We start from the raw sequence: 4,631 nt of genomic DNA on the forward strand, positions 1-4,631 counted from the left end.
TGGCAAATGCACTATTATCCATATGTGGATAATAGTAATTTTGCCCATTACTGTACTGTATGCATGGGGGGGGGGGGGATATATTTATATTCATGTGTTGTACTTTGAATTTTTTCAGCACTAGATTGGTACGGCAGGCCAGAAGGAACCCCAAGACACCCGTTGGGACCACCTGAGGACCCCCGCTGGCATATGGTATCAATCCTATGCATAGAAAAATAAACAATGCTTTTATGTAGCGGTACAGGGGGTGGGTGGGTTGTGTATTGGTGGGTGGGTAATAGGTATTGTAATTTTTATTGGGGGTAGAGGGATTGGGTGAAGGGGGTACTTGGCCAAGGATGGGTTATTAAACCTACCGGCTTGGTCGCTTACTACCGCTATGGTAATGAAGGGGTTTAACTCCTCCCGTAACCTTCTCGGCAAGCCTAATAACCCACCCTGGGTCAAGTACCCCCTTCACTCTAGCCCCTGCCTCCAATAAAGCTGCTTTTGTGCCTTGACCCCTTCATTGCCTTAGCGCAGTGGTTCCCAACCCCAGTGTAACGCCTGCATGCCCGCAGACCTGGCCAGTCCCCAGTACTGAGGTGGGTAAGGGTATAACATGCACCCACAGCAGTGAGGGCGTGCCCAGAGTGTGGTAAGATGCGTTGCCGGGCCTGGTGAGAAAGGGTTAACGAGATACTTGCAGCGTCTGGGTTACCAGAAGTCTGAGGGTTAATATCCAAGAGCCGTGGGTCAGGGACAGGAGATAGCAGCGTAGTGAGGACCAAAGCCGAGTCCAGGGGTAGCGAGGTACACGTAGTCAACCAGGAGCCGAGATCAAATCCAAAGGTATCCAACAGGGGCAGGGACAGGAACAAGAGCTGTAACAGAGAACAGAGCTTGGCATAGACAACTGCACAACAGGAGTCACAGAAGTACTATGCAGAGCAAGTTAGGAGAGGGCATACTGGGGTTATAAATGCTGGAGGACCAATGGTAGCAAGGGGTGGAGCGGAGGTCTGTCTGAGTAAGCCCAGGGATAGGTCCAGGTGTGCAGGGAGGGAGTCAGATATTTGAGTAGTGGAAATCGCCTGCAGCCGTTGGGGGTCGGAGCCAGCAGCATGGGAGGAGGGCCAAGAGGATCGTGTGCGTGCGCACTCTATAAGATTGCCGTGCGCGTGTCCTAGCCGCGTGTGAAGGGATGTGGCATGCGCCGCGGAGGAGCGGCATTTCGCCTGAGAAGAAAGGGTTAAGGAGCCAATGGGGATGGGGACTGGAACTGGCAGGCGTTGTGGTAGCAGAGGTGACGGGGACCCGCTGAGAGGCGCGTGTCCCCCGATCCCTTACAGTACCCCCCCCTTGAGGATCGGACTCCAGATGATCCTCCCAAGGTTTGTGAGGAAATTTCCAACGAAATTGTTTAAGAAGAGCTGGAGCATGAATATGATGACAGGGTACCCAGGAGCGTTCCTCCGGGCCATATCCCTTCCAATGAACAAGGAACTGAAGTCTGCCCCTGGAAAAACGTGAATCGAGAATGGAATGGACCTCAAATTCCTGTTGCCCTTGTATTACAATGGGATTGGGTCTCCGAGGACAGTCGCAAAATTTACATTTTGATTGAATGGTTTCAAGAGGGACACATGGAACACAGAGGGTATCTTCATGGTGCGAGGTAGCGAGAGTCGGTACGCTACAAGATTGATCCGTTCAAGGACCTTGAAGGGACCCAAGTATCTGGGAGCCAGCTTCTGGGAAGGAGTTTTAAGATTGATATTTTTCGAAGAAAGCCAAACTCTGTCTTCGGGTTTGTATTCCGGTCCCACTTGACGTCGCCGATCTGCTTGAATTTTTTGTTTTTGGACGACTCCTTGTAAGGCTTTTTGAATCTTCTTCCACGAGGTTTGTAAACTAGACACCTGAGAATCTGCTGCAGGTACACCAGAGGGGAGGGAGGAGAGGGGAAGACTGCTGGCTTGGAACCCATAATTAATGAAGAAGGGCGACTCTTGCGTGGACTCATTCTTCAGTGAATTAATTGCGAACTCTGCCCAGGGTAAATAGATCCACCCAGTTGTCTTGAGATTCTGACACAAAGCATCTGAGATACTGCTCCAAGGTCTGATTCATTCTCTCCGTCTGACCGTTGGTCTGCGGGTGGTAACCCGAGGAGAAAAAGCTCGCCAAAACTTAGAAATGAATTGAGTACCCCTGTCCGAGTCAATGGAGAGAGGCCGTGTAGCCTGAAAATTTCTTTAGAAAAAATGTCAGCCAAAGTAGCTGAATTGGGGAGACCCTTGAGGGGCATAAAGTGTGTGTGCTTGGAAAATCTGTCCACAACTACAAGTGTTCATTTTATTTCACTTCACTCTGTATTCATTTTATTTCACAACTACAAGGATCGTATTCATCCCCTTAGAAGTTGTATTGTATTGTATGTCTTTATTTATGTAGCACCACAAATGTACATAGCGCTTCACAGTAGTAATACATATCATATAAATAACAAATAATACAAATAACAGGTCATGGAATAAGTGCTTCAGACATAAAAGTAACATTAAGGAAGAGGAGTCCCTGCTCCAAGGAGCTAACAATCTAATTGGTAGGTAGGGAGAACGTACAGAGACAGCAGGAGGGAATTCTAGTAAGCGCGTCTGCAGGGGGCCAATCTTTATGTATCATGTGTCCAGGATTATCCAGTGCTATTCATATGCTTATTTAAGCAGATGTGTCTTAAGGTGGGTCTTAAAAGGTGGATAGAGAGGGTGCTAGTCGGGTATTGAGGGGAAAGGCATTCCAGAGGTGCGGGGCAGAAAATGAGAAAGGTTTAAGGCGGGAGAGGGCTTTAGATACAAAGGGCGTAGAAAGAAGTTGGGAGTTCCACAATAAAGTCCATGGAAATATGCTTCCAAGGGGCCGTTCCGGAATAGGCAGAGGCAGGAGAAGACCGGAAGGTTTGTGTCGGGCGGACTTGCTCTGAGCACAGACTGGACAAGCTCTGGTCAAATCAAAAATGTCTTTGTTCATTTTAGGCCACCAAAAGGTCTGTTTAATAAGATCCACTGTCTTCTTGAAGCCTGGATGACCAGCAGATCTGGAAGAATGCCCCCACTCTAAGATCTTGTGGCAAAAACGTGGAGCAGCGTACAGACGTCCTTCTGGCAACTTAAATCTCCTAGGGATATGGGCCTGGGCTTTATTGATCTCATCCAGAATATCAAAAGTATTGGCAGAAATAATATACTTTGCGGGAAGAATAGTCTCCGAAGATTCGTTAGATCCTTCCTCCGTAGAAAATTGGCAAGTGAGCATCGGCCTTGATATTCTTGGTACCCGGAATATAGGAAATCGTATAATTGAAACAAGAGAAGAAAAGTGCCCAACATGCTTGACGAGATCCCAGACGACGAGCCCCCTCAATATATAGTAAGTTTTTGTGATCGGTGAGAATAGCTACTGGCTCTTCGGTAACCTCGAGAAGATGTCTCCATTCTTGCAAAGCTAACTTGATAGCCAAAAGTTTACGGTTCCCGACATCATAATTTCTCTCGGCCTGAGAGAATTTCCTAGAAAATAATCCACAAGGATAGAGTCTTTCTTGGGGAGAAAGATCTTTGCGAGAGTACTGCCCCAGCCCCCACATCAGAAGCGTCAACCTCTAGGGTGAAAGGAAGGGATTATCCGGGTGCCAGAGGATGTGGGCAGAGACGAGTGCTCTTTTGAGAAACTCGAAGGCTTTGATGGCCTCAGAGGACCATGTTGTCGGATCAGCCCCTTTTTTGGTAAGAGCAGTAATGGGTAGAGCGATAGTGGAGAAATTACGGATGAATTTTCGATAGTAGTTATAAAACCCAAGGAAACGATGAACGGCTTTAAGGGAATTTGGCAACGGCCAATCCAGAACAGCCTTCAATTTCTCAGGATCCACGGTGAAACCATTATTGGAGATTATATAGCCAAGGAAAGCCGTGGATGATTGGTGGAAGAGACATTTCTCCATCTTCGCGTAAGAGGCTATTTGCACGTAGCCGAGTGAGAACCACTTTGGTGTGACGAATGTCCTCTTCCAGGCTCTTGGAGAAAATGAGGATATCATCTAGGTATACTATGATGAAAATACCCAAAATGTCCCGGAAGATATCATTCATAAATTCTTGGAAGACGGCTGGGGCATTGCAGAGGCCGAACGGCATCACTAGATATTCATAATGACCCGAACGTGTGTTAAATGCAGTTTTCCATTCGTCACCTTATCGTAAGCGGATTAGATTGTAAGCTCCTCTCAGGTCGAGTTTGGAAAATATAGAGGCTCCTTGGAGCCGGTGAAAGAGTTCCGTAATTAGAGGAAGAGGGTACCGTTTTTTAACTGTAATTTTGTTAAGCCTACGAAAGTCGATACAGGGTCTTAGGGAGCCATCCTTCTTTTTCACGAAGAAACCTGCCCCGGCAGGAGAGGTGGAATTCCGAATAAACCATTTCTTAAGATTCTCCTGGATGTAGGTCACAATAGGCACAGATAGGGGATACGACTTAGACTTGGGGAGTGTGGTACCATGAATTAATTCGATGGGCAGTCGTACGAACGATGAGGCGGTAGGACTTCAGCCTGTGTCTTGTTAAAGACATCCAAAAAGTCATGGCAC

Source organism: Ascaphus truei, chromosome 3 (assembly GCF_040206685.1).
Source record: "Ascaphus truei isolate aAscTru1 chromosome 3, aAscTru1.hap1, whole genome shotgun sequence".
Taxonomy (NCBI): domain Eukaryota; kingdom Metazoa; phylum Chordata; class Amphibia; order Anura; family Ascaphidae; genus Ascaphus; species Ascaphus truei.